Source organism: Mandrillus leucophaeus, unplaced genomic scaffold, assembly GCF_000951045.1.
Source record: "Mandrillus leucophaeus isolate KB7577 unplaced genomic scaffold, Mleu.le_1.0 Scaffold57, whole genome shotgun sequence".
In the NCBI taxonomy this organism is placed as follows: Eukaryota; Metazoa; Chordata; class Mammalia; order Primates; family Cercopithecidae; genus Mandrillus; species Mandrillus leucophaeus.
In genome coordinates this window covers 7,166,680-7,184,502 of record NW_012106141.1, presented here as the reverse complement: position 1 = coordinate 7,184,502, position 17,823 = coordinate 7,166,680, and the positions used below count along the sequence as shown (strand labels likewise).

The 17,823-nt window shown below is 41.1% G+C and overlaps 1 protein-coding gene across 1 annotated transcript in view; it reads right to left on the bottom strand.

The window, feature by feature from the left end:
- ERC2 (ELKS/RAB6-interacting/CAST family member 2) overlaps positions 1–17,767 on the bottom strand; it is a 988,837-nt gene extending 971,070 nt beyond the window's left edge. The window contains exon 1 of the mRNA XM_011998421.1: positions 17,652–17,767. The gene's annotated coding sequence lies outside the window, so the exon portion shown is untranslated. The remainder of the gene's footprint in view (positions 1–17,651) is intronic.
- Positions 17,768–17,823: the final 56 nt, after the last annotated feature.

Below are 17,823 nucleotides of genomic sequence, written 5' to 3'. Positions count from 1 at the left end.
AAATGGCAAAATCCCCAACAATAAACAGTAAAATTAAGAAATAATTTGAGATGTTAAATAAAATTAAAATCAGCGATGGTTAATAAAATATGTCGATTATAACAACATTTTTCATTGCCTCATAAAGTCTCATAAATGGAACAAATTAAGTAGTTGCACTGAAGGAATAAATAAGGTTTTCAGATTCGTTTTTTAAACATCTGTGCATTTCCTTTCATCTGCAAATGTAAAATGTCAATTGGCAAGGCTTTAGTTACAGTATACTTACAAAAAAGAATATTCAGGAATTATTGGGTCTTATACGAAAAAAATCTTCTATCTGTCAACTAACAGATGTTTCTGAGAAAATGATAGAAAGATAGAATAACAACTCTGCCCTCTTGGCCCTAAAAATCCAATCACACAAAATTTTGCTACATTTACAATGGTATAAGGATTATGTGTAAATAGCTTTTTACTAGAAAAGAATATAGGCATAATCACATACATGAAGAAAAATTTTAACAAAGATTGTAAGCTATTTAAAAAAAAAAAAAAAGACCACAATCAATGAGGGATAAAGAATGGCTCCAATGTGCAAATTATGGAGACAAGCATTCATCTATGTATTCTGGAAAGAAGAGAAAGAATAAACGTTACATTCTAACTCTGAGGTCTCTCAAAAATATGACTGATACCCACGAAAGAGTCACATTGCAGGCTTTAACAAGGATCAAGTTCAGGGTGCTGAATGGTATGCAGAAACCCCTTTAACAACGGAAATTAGAGTAAATGAGAGTCAGTAAGTGCAGTAAGTAAATCATCAAGTAATTGAGTCAAATCTCTTGTCTATGAATGAATAATGGTAGGCTTATCTAACATAAAAATAAATAAAAAGGGAAATTACAGGACATAACTCAGATCTATTCAACAAATACTTCTAGAGAACAAATCTGTAATGTGGTTTCTGACATGCTAGAGGTCCAAAGCCTTCCATTTAAAAGGGGGTCACAGCCTCTTTACTCAGGTTCACATTAACAACTCTAATGTTGTGCAAGGCTGCCAGTTGCTGTGAACATGGGAAACAGATGAAGGCCTTTCTGGGAGTGATAGAGTGTGGTCTCAGATGGAGAGAGTCCTATGGAAGAAAGAGTGTAGTAACAGAGAAGGAAAATCCAGTTTTTTAACCTGGACAAGAACTAAGGAGGGGAGTCAGATCCATAGTTATGCATATTAAAGAATCTGCAAATCTCATGAGAATTTAACAGAATTAAATCCAATGAGAATTTAATATGTTTTTATTTCAGAAATCTGAAAACAAATAATGTAAGGATATTCTTGATCAGCACAGCGCCATGCCCACTGACTTTGAATATCAAGCTGTACCCTAAGGAATCACTGAGTCAATGTGAAAGGAAATAAGATGGTCTTGGGGATCTAAAGGATGTGTTCTCACTGGGTGAAGGATAAGGATTGTCAAATTCCTCAGAATGAATGAAACTTTGTGAATATGGTGGGGAAATTGAATCATCATCCAGCACACAGCAGGGTAGACCAGAAGATGCCAAAGAACCCATCCAGAACAGTCAGCATCACATTCTAGTTACAAGCACCAATTTAGTTAATGCAGTTAAATTAATGTTGTAAATTTGAATTAGTACTGTAATATGACATATACTCTATTTCTAAATTGATTTAAGTTTTAAAAAGGTGTAAGAGCTTAAAAATAAAACTCACCAGCTTTATGTTTACACAATTTAAAGTATCATTACAATAAAAATAATTTAACCCAACCCTGGGGTTCTACAAGAAATTATTTTCATTAAAAAAGATACCATCTAAGTCTGAGAAACGTTGGTTAAGTGATTAAGCATACACTGGATTTGAGTCCTGAATCTCATATTTATTATCTGTTTAACTTTGAGCAAGTTAGCAAACCTCTCTGAGCCTCAGTAAGTATCTGAGTAACAATGGCTACTTCACAAAAATAAGGTGAGTAATGATTAAATCAGAGAAGGCAGAAGTACTTAGCACAGTGCCTGAGTCTCAGTAAATACACAGTACAATCCTCCTCATCATCAATACTGACCACAGGCTCATTGTGTTGTTTTCTTAAATTAGACCCTGTCTTCCTCTTGAGTAAAATAGAAATAACAGCTTTACACATCTTGCAATGCGTCTAAAAAAAGTAGTTGATTAAAAAGGTTGCAAAAAAAAAACTTTGCACATGAAAGTAAAACTTTAGCCAATGCAGTTAATTGCATAATTTATTCAACATATTCACCATCCCCCTTTAGCCAGGCCATCCCTACAGTCTCCTTCCTGTGGGAAGATCATCTTTCCTGCTCCATTGACACCTGGCTTGGCCGTATGACTTGTTTCGGCCAATGAAATGTGAGCAGAAGTAACAAATGCCATAACCAAACAGTAGCTATCAGAGCCCTCTTGTGGATAAACCATTGTTTTTTCTTGTCTACCAGGAGAATAGGCTGTCCAAGAAAGGCACCTTCAGCCTGTGTCCCAGAATAAAGATAACATGGAGCAGAATCACAGACAACCCCTGAGAGAAAGAAGCCACTGAGATTTGGAGGTCCTTTGTTAGCCCAGCACAGCCTTGCAATAGCTGACTGATACACCCAACTACCACAAATACAGTGCTAAAACAAAATAGGCAACTTTTAGGTTAAAATATAGGACAGCGTTTTCTCATTGATTTATCTCTCATTTCTTTCTTCCTCTACAGATTACCAAACTAGGAAATATCATCTATTCAAGGACAGAATATCTTCTGTTAGGTCTCCAGATAAATGCAAATCATTTGTAAATAATTTATTTTCAGACACAGATGCATACAACCAACTATTTTAACTGCCTCCAAATGTATTCTTTTTATTATTCCTGACCACTGATTTCTTTACTGACAAATAGCTGCTCCTGGTGCTTGGACATCGAGATGAAGGCAATCACTGGAAAAGCCGAAAGGAGGATAAATCCTGCTAGGAGGTGACATAGTTGTACAAACCATCCAAATAGTGAATGCCAGCGAGGATCAATGGGCGTGGGCTGGACCTCATATGATCAGTACATGTGTGAGTGCCTGTCCTGGAGCACAGCCCTAGGAAGAGTCCAGCTGTGCCTGACCCAAGCATGCCTCCCCACCAAAAGAAAGGCAACACATGCACCCACCTCCTGCTATCTGTGATTCCATCTTATAAGGGCTGTGTGACTTACAGATTGCACCAAGTGATGCCCCTGTCTTCACTTGAACCTTTTGCAAAACAGATGATTCAACCCTGTACCTTCCTTGAAGGCAAGAACTATGTCTTCTTCATCTTCATATCTCAGCACTATTTTACACTTGCAATTAAAAGGCAACTCAGTGTAGAGCAGTTTAAAGCATGGGCTCTGAAGAGTCCAAATTCCAGTTTCCCCACTTACTTAGGTTAAGATCTTGCAAGCAGATGCTCTAAGTGCCTACCAATGTCCCTCTGGCCTGAACATTTTAGAGTGCCCCAAAGGCACTGCCAATATCAGAATCTCTGCCTGAGAGCATCTTTTAAACCTGGATAAGCTAGTCTTCCCTTGCAGGGTGTAGAAGTCCCAGAGTTAACCACCCTTAAAAAAATCTGACAGATATTTATATACCAGTGTTCACAACAGCATTATTCATGATAGCTAAAAGGTGAAAACAACCGAAATGTCCACTGACGTTGAATGCATAAAGAAAATGAAGCATACACATAAAATGGAATATTATTCATCCTTAAAAAAGAAATGAGGAGGCCAAGGTGGGTGGATCATCTGAGGGCAGGAGTTCAAGACCAGCATGGCTAACATGGCAAAACCTCAACTTTACTAAAAAAATACAAAACTTAGCCAGGCATGTTGGCATGCACCTGTAGTCCTAGCTACTTGGGAGACGGAGGCATGCGGATCACTTGAACCCAGGAGGCAGAGGTTGCAGTGAGCCAAGATTGTGCCACTGCACTCCCACTTGGGCAACAGAGCGAGACTCTGTCTCAAAAAAAAAAAAAAAAAAAAGGAAATGAAATTCTGATACATGCTATAACATGAATTTGGAAAACATTATGCTAAGTGAAATAAACCAGCCACAAAAGCACAAATATTGGCTGATATCATTTATATGAGGTACCTAGAATAGTCAAATTCATAGAGACAGAAAGCATAATGCTGGTTTCCAGGGGCTGGGGGAATGTGGAGTTATTGTTTAATTAGTACAAAGTTTCAGTATGGGATGATGAGAAAGCTCTGGAGATTGATGGTGGTGATGGCTGCACAACATTGCAAATATACTTAGTACCACCAAACTGTGCACTTTAAAATGGTTACAATAGTAAATTTTATGTTATGTATATTTTACCACAATAAAATAATAAAAATAAATAAATTTTAAAAAAAGGAAAGAAGAGTCGGGGGCGGTGGCTCAAGCCTGTAATCCTAGCACTTTGGGAGGCCGAGACGGCCGGATCACGAGGTCAGGAGATCGAGACCATCCTGGCTAACACAGTGAAACCCCGTCTCTACTAAAAAAAAAATACAAAACACTAGCCGGGCGAGGTGGCGGGTGCCTGTAGTCCCAGGTACTCGGGAGGCTGAGGCAGGAGAATGGCGTAAACCCGGGAGGCGGAGCTTGCAGTGAGCTGAGATCCGGCCACTGCACTCCAGACAGAACGAGACTCCGTATAAAAAAAAAAAAAAAGGAAAGAATAAAAAACAACTGACATGAGCTAGTGGTGAGACATCCCTACTCTCTTAGACTTTGTGTAAAAATACCCTAAGGCAGGTGTTGTGCACTATCTCTACCATTTCCTTATGGGATTAAACACCAGCTGCCATTGCACAACTCGCTTAACAATGCCCCATCTATTGGCTGCCTTCACTTCCCTGTCTCGCACCCTCATTCACTCACTAGTGACCCCTGTATGTCCCAAGTAATTACTTGTCTCAGGGTCTGCTTCTGTGGGAAACTCAACTAAGACACCGAGGCAAGTTTCTTAATTTCTCTAAATATTACTTTCCTCATCAATAAAAATAATACTTAGATCATGAAGTTATTGTGAAGATTAAACGAGATAATTCTTAAAAGTGCTTAGCACAGTGCCTGACTCACAGTAGATACTTAATATGAGCTTCTTGAATTTCTGGTCTAGCAATTATCCACCTTTTTTATAGAAGATAAACTACGTCTCTCAGTTTCAGGAAGAGATTAAAAAATCTAAGAGCCAATTCTTTCCATCTTCTGTGTGAATAACATCTCTCATGACTTAGCACTCATCATTTAACCAACTACAAGAGGTATTAGAAAGAACTGGAATTTTGTATCCAACTCCATCTTTTGCCTAGAGGTGGGCTGAGCCCACAAAAAAAGTTAGATAAGCTCCCCAGATAGCAAGCAGACCCACCCAGGACAGACAGATAACCACCATTCCCTCCTGACCTCAGGAATTAGAGGGCTGTGGGGTCAATTATACACAAACTTTAATCTGGTAAATTTTATCCGTATCCCTTTCTCTCTTTGGCTACAAATGTACCCTCCTAAGGTTTATGGCAAAGACTAGGATTCATTTAGTCTTTTTCTAGTTCCACAGTACATCATTTTAACAAATGAAACCATGCGATCATGAAATTCTCATTGAGGTAAATCCTTTGCCAAATGTCATTTTATTTTGCTTTGATTTCTTGTTACTTGCTTGCCAAAATACACAGAGATTTTATCATAATAATCACCTATTCTGACTAGCAAACCAAAGGATTAGGTTACATACTCTGGTGGACTCATAAATAAGGCTGATGAGAAATCCAATTTCTGTCCCTTGCTTTTGTAGAAAATGCCTTTCTGAATATGTACTTTTTAAAAAGCTGAACAAACAAAACTTACCTTGAATTACATGTTAAAAAGGGAAACTGTTCCCAAAAACAAATAAATGATAAAATCCCAAATTTCATCTTGCTCTTTAATATAATCCCTAAAGCTTTTTTCCAACATTTCATACATACATAGCCTTTAACTTCACTCACAACTATAAATAGTTGGCCAACTTAAGTTCAAAGCATCTGACTAAAGCTAACCACTAGCCATATTGGGCATGCCTAATGGTTTCACTGTTTGGCTCAATTACATCATGAGCTAAATACTTATCCCTATATTATTGCCTACATTTTTCCATATTCCACTTATAAATTAATGACAAAATTCAAGAAATATTCAGGTGATTGCACAAATTCGGTTGTGCAAATATGGTGATGCTGATGAACTAAAACTACTTGTTGGCAAGTAAGGTCATGATACAGTAGCTCAGAATGGTGGTTCATAAGCTACAGCACAGAAGATTAATGTATGAAAGGCAATTTAACAGTGTTACTGTATAATGTGCAAGAGTGTAAATCATACCAAAGTAAAGTCAGAGGCAGCCACTATGCACGGGGCATTGAATAGTGTTCTGGCCCATAACTCCCAATCTTGTACATTTCAAGGAATAATGAAACTATTTCCATTCATGAACTTTCTCAGACGACTTTCAGAAGCTGTACACTATGAATTACTCCAAGTATTCCCCTCGATTAATCTAACGCAGTCAGTTTCATTCTGCCCATTAACTACAAAGATTTTAAAACACAACGTATACTCTCTGTGCTCTGCTTAAAATTTGCTGAAATGAACTTTGTCCTACGTGATATTTGGAAAGAGTCTCAAAACCAACAAGTGGTGTGGAGTCCCACTGCAAATTTTTACCAGAAGATATTTTTCCTCATTGGGAAAATGATCTTTCAAAATTATTAAGGCTGCATAAATTGTGTTTGGTCAATGAATCAGAATGGACATTGCTAGGAGTCCCAAAGCCATAATAATCAATCTTTCTATTGTTCTCCAGGTCATCTTGCCACCCTCTCTTCCCAATAGCAAGCCCCATACTCCCACAAGCATCAAAAGTAGGTAATTATTGCCATGACAGTGAAATAAAAGGAGAACAAAGAGCAGTCAGAGTCTTTGATCATATCCGTCCCCTACTTGAAATCTCTTGAAGGTTTAAGCTTGAGTCCCAACTCTTCAATGGCTTACAGGGTCTCATGCCCTGTCACGCTCTCTGGCTCCTCTTACCATCCGTCATCCTGAGCCAAGCTAAACTCCAGCTCTGCAGTTCTATCTACCTTTACCTCTATGAACCCTGAATCTCACATTCTCTTGCTTACCTTTGGACCTAGTGCATGCTATTCCCCCTGTTATTTGTACCTTCAAATCCTCCCTCCTCTGGCTAATTCCATTTACCCTTCAGTGACACTTTAGGTGCTACTTTCTTCAGGAAGCCTTCTTTCATTCTTCATCCATGACTCTCCTAAGTCTTCCGTGACAGCCTGGATGTTCCCCCAAAGAGCATCCATTATTGCCTGCTTACTTTTTGGTGCTCCTCTAGATACTACAATCCCTGAGCTTCCCCACAAAATTACCTGCTCTCTTAACGGTCCCCCCAACACATACACACCCCATTCCCAGAAGAAGACTGGCACAAAGCAAGCATACACTCATATGATGAATACATAACAGAATGGCTTAATTCTTTGTTACTAATGTCTATTATGAAAGAACACCAGCCATTCCTGTTTTCCAGGTTAAAATAACTAATAAAATGATAATTACTTAGTTGAACCTCTGCATGAAGAAACTTGTAAAAATATATATATAATAGGTCTAGAAGAGTGCCTTTGAAGCAAATTGGACTAGATGATAGAGAAACAGAGATCCCAAATAAGGAGAAAGCTAGTGGCAAAGCCAGAAAGGGAACTTAGGGCTTGTGACCCCAGGTCAGTGCTATGTCTCTGTATCCAAAAGAATCTGCTCTGAAGTTATTCTAAGCAACTATTCATGTTGTGAATTCAAGGTGGCCCATGAATGCATTCAAAGCCCATGTATAAAAAGAGAGTTATTTCTCAGCTTTCACAAAAAAGGTGAAGAATTCCCCTTGCGTGCCTCCACTAACTGCTCCACGCTCACAAGCCTGATGAACAGCAGCCACCAAGACCCAGGTGCTTTTGTATCCACTCAGCATCAAACAGGACCTATTTTCAACAAGCCCATACAAATGCCACGCTGTTATCCCACTCACTACCCAACCTCCTGCTTCCTGTCAGGGAGAGGCTTCAGGAACAATACGAATAAAGGGTCAAAATGCAAAACAAAGAAGGGGGAGGAAGGAACGTTACAGCCTTAGAAGGGAAGGAAAAACACACATCACCAGAAGGAAAGAAAAGACATTAAAAATCCTCTCCTAAGACGTGAATGTAGAAAAAAGAGTCAACAATCCTGCTCCTCTCGGAACCTGCCCCTTGAATCACGGCCGCTCCTTGACATGATGACAGCTGGAGCCAGCTGGCAAAATGGAGCATGGCTAATCTGCCTCAAGCCAGGCACAAGAAAGACATCTTGGTAGGAATTTGATGTCCACCAGTATCACTGAGAAAATAACCAGTGATCATGGGACCACCCTAAACTCACATCTTGCAGAGTTGCTCAACTCTCACTGCCAGAGCAGCTCCCAGACCCCAAACCCACCTTCAATCACCTCAGGCCCATAGAGGATGAACTCCCAGCCTGACCACACCCATCTTATTATAGAGAAATTTGCCACATAAGAACTGGTAACCACAGTGCACAACTAGGTTCAATTTCTTGTATGAAACCCCGCTCTTTCTTACTGTAATTAGTCATACCATTTAGCAGAAATATTTCATGGTTTACACAAGGATCTGAGCTTATTCTTAAAGAACAGTCATATTGCTCAATTCCCATTCAAGCTCTAGTCTTCTGACCCACTAAGAAGTTGCCTTGAATTAATAGTTTGCTCCTAATGCATTTAGGGTAAATGCACTTTGCTGCCTGCAACTCATTCATGCCCTGAAATAACAGAATGACAACTACCTTTAGGGGTGGAAAGTATTAAGACAGGAAAAGAGAGCTAATGCTATCAGACCACACACACACATACATACACACACACACACACTCACACAGGATAATCAAGTAAGCAAAAAAGACTGAAAAATAAACCATAGCAAAACTAAGTTGCTGGTATAAGGTATCTATGAACATTGTGGCTGGCCTTTGGTTTTCAGGTGTATCTCAGAGATGCCCTTCCAACTTTTCATCCAGTGGGGCAATAATCTCAACATTGACTTCCAGGAAAAAATAATCACTTAGTTCCTTCCTGAAAGTTCTTCCTGTCTTTATTTATTTTCTTCTCTTCTTCCATGCACACACGCTGTCTCTCTCTTTTTAATTTTGTTGAGTGCCGATTAGGTGCCAGCAACTAGATATTTCTGGGATGTGACCAAGTGAGCTCTGCTTGGCAGAGTCAACATGAGTTCAAGAACAGAGGAAGTGCAACTTCAAAGCAACAAATCTGGAAGATGTAAGTGGAGAAGGAATGCCCAAGAGGTTAACAGCAGAACTTGAGGCACGCCCTGGGAATTGGCCAGCCAAGTGCTGAAGAAATTAGGCTGGAGTAGCAGATGAACTGGCCCAAGAGAGGTGTAACCAATTATATGAACAATTAAGTCAGTGAGATAGTGGCCTTGGACTTCCCCAGCTGAAAGAATGAGCAGAAAATCACAAAGGAGGCTCGGCCCTGGCCGTGAAAGTGAGACAGCTTAGAATTCCTGGTGCTTTTGGCATTGACACTGGTAAGGCTTGGTGATTGTTTCTGATGCAATTGTGGGGCCACTCACTGTTTCTACTTTCTCTAGTGATAATTTAGCAGCCTTGAGAGTAAGGCAGAGGTGGATTCAAATTCTGGCTCTGCCACAGCATTAACTCTGAGCAAGCTTTTCTATTCCTTCAATCATTGAACAAATACTTATAGAACATCTTGGCACCAGGGATACAGCAAAAGGCAAAGCTCCTGCCTTCATGGAACTTATCAAATGCTTTGAGTCTCAGTTTCCTCACCTATAAAATGGGATAATACGTTTACCTGTATAGGTAATATGAAATGAGCAATATAAAGCACCTAGCACAGTGCCTACCACATAGTAAATGCTCAATAAGTGGTGCTCTTCATATAACAGAGCAAATGTATCCATCACTTCCAACTGGAGTATTAGCTCCAAGTAGTAAGGAACTATCTGTGGTTCATCTCTGTACCCCCAGTGCCTATCACAAAGTAGATACCCAATAAATACTTCATAAGTCAATCACTACTTAATTAATAACAGCCATTGTTATGGTAACTGATAGTCATTATTCCTTTCTAAGCCACATAGATTCTATACTTAAAAAAGCAACGTGGCAGCCGGGTGTGGTGGCTCACGCCTGTAATCCCAGCACTTTAGGGGGCCAAGGCGGGCGGATCACGAGGTCAGGAGATCAAGACCATCCTGGCTAACACGGTGAAACCCTGTCTCTACTAAAAATACAAAAAAAAAACAACAAAAAAGCAACATGGCATAAAGGCTTTTTTTTTTTTTTAAGAACAGTAAGGTGCACTATACAATATGTCTTCAGGCACTTTTTAAACATGAAAACGAATGTTATTGAGCATAAAGATTTCAATTCAAAGAATCTATTTGAACAGGACAGTAGATGTAGGTGCCAGCCCACTGCTTTCCTAACTACAAAGTAAGGACAAGCTGGCCAGGCTTCAGGTTAATCCAGAAGGCACCCAAAAAGTAAGTTACATAAAGTTTAGCAGATATGCTCAAAGATGACGTATCAGTAAACATAAGCAGAAAAGTGCTGCAGAAGCCAAAAATCACAAAATCTTCATCGTTTAAAACAACCAAAGTTTACTTCTTGGTCTATATGTCCAACTCCAGTTGACTGGAAGCTGTGTTCATTTAGTGACTGAAAGGCCCAGGCAGATGGAGGGCTCCATCTCAACACACATTTCCATAATCATTGCAGTAGAAGAGAGCACTGGGTGCTCTCACACTGGAAATCAAATGTTCTAGCATGGAAGTGATGCAAGCCACTTACAACATATGCCTGGAAGGAAAGAAAAAGTGGCTATGGGGAACATTAACAGTCTCTACCACAGATGATATCAAGACACAACCTGTGGAATAACAAAGGAATTTGTTAAAGATGATGCACAAATAAAACATCTGAACAGCTATAAGATTCACATAATCCTGGACCAGGAAGGGTGTGTAGGTATCATTTTAGAGCAGTGGCCTCAACGTAAAGATACCTCATGCAACATAAATCTGGACCCTAAATTTCCAGAACAGCTCTGCTTTCTATAAATATACTGAGGGTCCAGATAAATTTTTATTTAGGAAACAAAAAGTTTTAACAGCTGAAAAACATTTGAAAACTATGAATGTAAACCAAATCCTTTATTTTACAGATTTAAAAAGTAAAGAGAAGAAAAAAAGGAGACACAGACAGTTAAAGTAACCCCAATCTACCCCGCAAGGAAGGTCTAGAATGTTTAGCAGAAATAAGTCCATGGACAGAATCTAATGTACCACTGCAGCACCTTCTGACCTTACCCTTCACCTTGCTACCTTTAACTGGCACAGTGAGCCAGACCCAGACCAAAGTCATGTAATACAAGGTCATCAAGGGCTCAATAAATGGTATTGACAATGAGTAGAAGACCCCACCCACAGCATTAAATAGTGATTAATATCCCATTAGCAATTCTCTATATTACTCATTCCCTACTTCTGGGCAAATGTGAAGCCATCGGTAGAAGTGAATACTAGTCTTCAGGAGACTTTCATTTTGTTCTCAGGTTAACAGCAACTATGATTTGGGTTCACTCAATTCCATTATCTTCTCATGTCCCCAGCTCTGTTTCATGCCCAGTTTTCCTTCCACCTCCACTCGCACTAAAGCATGTATGTCATGCACTCAAGCCTCAGTGGACTCCCAACCTCCGGTCTCTGTCTTTTTCAATGGCTTTATACTCACTAGCCCATGAAATCAAACTCAAATATTTCAATCAGGAATCCAGGTGCCTCCTCAGTCTTACTCCAGCCTAATTTTCCAATATTATCTCCACTACAGTACTTATCCTGCCCAGCCAGATGCAAGATGATGATCCTGAAAGTCAAAATGACATTGTTTTGAACCCATAACACTTCCACTTACTGGTTGGGCAAGTCCTTAACCCCTCCAAGTTTTAATGTTCTCACCTGCAAAATAGGTGATAGCATCTACTTTGAGGGTTTTCTTGAGAAGGTATGTATTAGTGAGGAGTATGTGGCCACAAGTAATAAGTAGTGGCTTACAAGTAAAGAACTTTTTTGTTTCATGCAATAAGAAGTACAGGGGAAGGCAGTCTGGGCTGGTACTATGAATGAACAATGTCACCAAGACCAAGATCCTTCCAGACTCCAGCTTTGCCATTTGTAAGACATGATTTTGGCTGGGCACAGTGGCTCACACCTGTAATCCCAGCACTTTGGGAGGCCAAGGCAGGGAGATCACCTGAGCTCAGGAGTTCAAGACCAGCCTGAGCAACACGGGGAAACCTCATCTTTACAAAAGTATACAAAAATCAGCCAGGCATGGTAGTGCACACCCGTAGTTCCAGCTACTACGAAGACTGAGGTAGGAGAATCACTTGAGCCAGGGAAATCAGCGCTGCGTGAGCTGAGATCCGTGCCACTGCACTCCAGGCTCGGTGACAGAGTGAGGCCCTGTCTCAAAAGCAAACAAACAAAATAAAAACCATGACTTTATCTTCATTGTTGTAGTTGGCTGCTACCCCTCCAGGCATTGCACCGATGATCTCAGCAGCAAGAAGCTAAAAGCTGAAAAGTTCTTGGAGTATAACAACCAGGTGTGTCCCACTCACCACATTTTCAGGAAAGCCTCCACCCAACAACTTCCACTTATGTCATTATCAGACTCAACTCTCATGGCCACTCTAAGTTCAAGGGAGTCTTGGGAAGGTGAGGTGGGCTTATTTCCATCTCAGACAAAATTGGGTTTCTTTTAGTTAGAAAGGAGAAAATGAATGTTGGGTAGGCAACCAGCAATGCCTACCCAATATTAAATATCTTATGGAAAGTGCTAAGCACAGTGCCTAACACATAGTTAACTGCCCAATAGAAGTTAGGCTATAAATACTACTGTTATAATTATATTGTTGTTGTTATTCACCTTTCTTACTCTCTGGCCAAATGGAATAACTCAATATCCATGTGTGCCCCTACGTTTTTATGGTATCCCTTGCTCTATCTGCATCTCCAACTCTCCCTGCTTTAAGGTCCAGGAAAATGCCATTGCATCCAAGAAGTCCTTCCTTACACTTATTCCTAATGATAAGTTTCATGGTGGCAGGACCCACATCAGATAAAAACTGTGTTCACCAAAGTTTTTAGAGACTGAAGATTGTCTCTTGGAACACAGTAGGTTCTAATAAATAATGCCTTAATAATTTAAGTAATTCATATGTATACACCAACCTGCTTTACAGCCAGCCCTCTAAAATCAAACACAGTATATTCCTGAAATGCAGAAGTTAAGCACCAGGTTTATATGTCACACAGCCAGCAATGGGAGTAAGGGGATGAAAATTGCATTCCCCAAGACAAAGAAAAAATTAGAAAAGCCTCTCATCATAATTTTTACATGCTGTTGGAATCTGGATCATAGTTCATCAGATATTCGCTCCCTTACTGTGAACAGAGTCTGCTTTTACACACAAGTTTTGTCCAAAATAGTGCTTTGTCCAAAATAGGTTATCAGTGAAAGTGACATTTGCTCGTGCAGTTTGCCTCTTGGCTCCAGTGATCTGCCAGGAGAAAAGTATGCCCCAAGTAGCCGCCATCCCTTCAGCCTGGGCCCCAGGACACATGTGGAGCAGACTGGAACCCAACCCACAGCCTCTGCACAGCCACCCCAAGGAGCCCAACCTATACCAGCCAAATCACGGTCAACCTGAAGACCCATGAGTGTGAAAATAAATACCTGTTGCTGTAATTCGGAGTTTTGTTACACTGCCAAAGCTGACTAATATATCTTATCATTTGATATATGTTAGCATGTCTTATATCTTCATTCACTTTGTTCCTTTTCTTCACATAAAAAGAACAGGCTAAAGAATCTCCATGTTTTGTACATCCAGTGATTTCTACCTTTGGATCAACTATTTTAAATTTATGAGACCCACATTACCATGAATATTGGTGCTTTTCTGTGTTTTCCATTCATCCTATGTTTCTAAACTAAGAAAATCACAATAAAATATAAAGGAATAGTGTAAACATTGCTGAAACAGAAACTGTTGGCTGGCAAGTAGGTGCCCCATGGACCAGCCAAAATGTTAACTGGTTAGCAGATTTAAAAAAAAAAAAAAAAAAAAAAAAAGGGCTAGAGGATGTCCTAGTAAAACAAGCAAATGCAGATTGTACAAAAGTCAACCTAACCAAAGTCAAAGACTCTTTAGGTAAATTTGTGGACTCCAACATCATTCACCTTATTTTTCAGGATACCTGTTTTGGCAAACCTTCACCACTGAGTTTCACCAACGGGAAGAGACTGATAAGGCTTACATCTTGTAGCTTTTCCAACATATTAAAAACAAGAGAGCTGGTCACACCTGTAATGCCAGCACTTTGGGAGGCCAAGGCAGGAGGATCACCTGAGGTCAGGAGTTCGAGACCAGCCTGGCCAACATGGTGAAACCCCGTCTCTACTAAAAATACAAAAATTAGAGAGGCATGGTGGCAGGCACCTGTAATCCCAGCTACTTGGGAGGCTGAGGCAGGAGAATCACTTGAACCCAGAAGGCGGAGATTGCAGTGAGCCAAGATCGCGCCACTACGCTCCAGCCTGTGTGACAGGAGCAAGACTCCATTTCAAAAAACAATAAAAAATAAAATAAGAGGGTCATGCTATTACAAAAGAATAATTTTAAATATCATTATAGCTAATCACTAATAGAAAACGGTCTCTGTAAATAACAAAGAAAATAAAACCCTAATCCCTTGGTGGGGAGACAATTGAATGATGTTAGGAGCATTTATTCAACCAAGATCTATTTAAAACTCCAATTGGAAATTTAAGGTGTCAAAAAAAATGGAAGAGTGTGAATTTTGTTTTGTTTTACCTTCTTTTAAGTCATCATCATTAAGTTTGGAACCAAATTTCTATCGAGTCAAAATTTTTATTTTATCATATGTTATATTTTTTATATTTTATTATGTTTCTACTGGAAATATATAATAAACAAAGTTACTAAATTTGCCTATTGACCCATGCCACAGCCTTAAAATGGAAAGGCAAAACAGGCTGATAAAAGGACTGTCAGAATCACAGTGGACTCTTAAGAGGGTTAGCTCTACGTATGCTGGGAGAACCTACACTTCAGACTGGACACATGCAGACTACACAACCCAAATTTGAAGTCAAGGCCATGGCCAAGGTCATGGGCTCTGGGTAAGACAAACCTGGGCTCAGGTTCTTGCTTTCATACTAAACTGTGGCAAGATACTTAATTCTTTCTAGTTACTCATCTATAATTTGGGCATAAGAATAGTACCTACTTCACAGGGGCTCCACAAGGTTTAAAAAAGATAATGCATATAAAGTACTTAACAAAGTGCTTGCCTATGCAATAATAATGATGATGATAGTAATAGTAATAATACTGCTTTGACAACCCCGACTTCTACATGAAAACCATTCTAATCAGTATATTCTGGCTCACAGTCTGTTTATGAAATGCTTAATTCACAGCATTATGTTCACATCCAGGTACAGCTTCTATAAAGTGACAGCTCTTTGGATCAATCAGTAATTTTTTAAATGAATTCAGGGAGAAGGGTGTTGAAAAATCAGCCTTTCACTAGTAGTGAGTTGAGAAGGATCTGGTCCTTCACCCATGATTCATCCACCGGTGAAAGTCTTGCTGGTGAAAATCATGACACCATCACCTTCCACACCCCTCCCTGCCAAAACTGTAAAAGTATTTTATTAAAGCACAGAAGCAAAGAGACAAGATGGCTTACAGGAGAAAAAGGCAAACTCTACTACTCCCCAGAAAGAAAATGACTTGACCCCACCACCACCAAACTGACATTCTGCAAAAGAGAACAAGGCAGCCCTCACTTCCAGAAGTTGAGTTAACTGTCAGAACTAAAAGAATCCCTTCTATTCATGTGACTCCCCATAAAGAACGTTTGCCGGCTTCAAAAATACCTTATAAATCCATCCAGTAGAGCCAAGACCCAAGTACTGTATACTGAGAAACAATGTGACTTTACAAGGACAAGAGTGACCATAGGAGACAAAGTGCCACACCCTTTTCCGGATAGCTCAACGGCACATGGTGTCTCTTATAAAGACTGCAATTCTGGAGAAATAGGTGGGCAATTCTAACACCCCCTCCCCCAATTCCTTCTTTACACAGATTCATTTTCATTTTTAAGCCAATGGCCTTGGCATCCGCAACTACTACAACTAATAATCAGTGGGGTGGTGGGTAAGGGATGGGGGAGGACAAGGAAACACGGGTCAAATATACTTGTTTCTAAAAGTCCATTTTCAAAGAGTTTTCTTCCCGCTTGTCTGCCTCTCACAGCTGAATCCCCATACCAGGTGGAAACCAATGGTTAAGTAAAACCACTGATTTAAAGAGCCAACCAGGAAACTAACCATGACAAGTGGGAGCTGCCCTCCTCTCCCGAGCATTGATTGGTTCTTTGGGTTCCACTGGTCCCTATTCTACCCACGTAAGTGGCAGGTGTGGCTGTCAATCACAGAGGGAACTGACAATTCACCGCTCCGGGAGTAAATTGCCTTTCATCCAGCAAAGGCAGGTAGCCGCCTAAAATCGATTGACTCCTAAAAGAGCGGACCCTCCCTCTCCGGCAAGAACAGAGACCCTTAAGTACAAAATAAATAAGGCAGGGCCGAACGGAGAGTTTACGAGCGCTATTTTATTACCCCGAACCAAAGCAGCTCTTAATCTTCACTGTCCTAAGATGATCTTTCAAAGGCTCGTACGGTATTTTTTTAAATTAGGTACACCTTCGTAAGTATCCCTTTTTTGTATAATTAGGAGATGGGGAGGAGGAGAGAAGGAATGCCGTTCAGTTCAATTTCACATCGTATTCCTTTTCATACACCATCCCCTAGCCCTCCCCGTAAATCGGCTTCATTTTCCCTGACACGGGTTTTTTTTTTAAAAAACACACGCTCCCCTCGGAGCCCACCCAGGCAGCCAGCCACCCCACCCCCTGGGCTGGGGCTCCACCTTTCTCCACTTTGTTCTGCTTGGGGTTGCTCAAGACCCCCGCCCCCGCTAATACCCCACCCCTCGAGGCAAGAGGGGACGCCAGGCATAAAAGGGGGATCTGAGAGAAGAAAGGCGATGGCAGTGAGGGTGGCTGCCGGAGAAGGACTGCGGGAGGTGGCCCGGGCCGCCGGGGCTAGCGAGCGGCGCCCGCGCGCCGGAGGAAACCGTGCACTTGTTCCAATCCGGGGGTTTAGACATCAAGGCAAATCCTCCCTTAGGCCGCCCCATCCCTTCCCCCGCCCGAGAAAGCCCCGGAGGAGGCGGATGGTTCACCCCTAGGCTCCCCACGATAACGCATTGCAGCTCCCCACAAGCGAGGGGGACCCGGCACGAGGGATGCCCGGGCACGGGTACCCCGAGGGAGCTGGGCACCAGGCGGCCCCGACCCCAGCGTCGGCGTCTCACCTTTCGGATGCTCGCCCCGGGGCCGTCCCACATGGATTTTTACAACCTCTCGTCGTCTTGGCCCCGGGCGGCCGGGAGAAGCAGGAGCCGGCGCCGGAGCCGGAGACCCAGCGAGCAGGAGCGGGAGGCGGAGGAAGAGGAGGAGAAGCGGGGCGGGGAAGCGGGAGGGAGG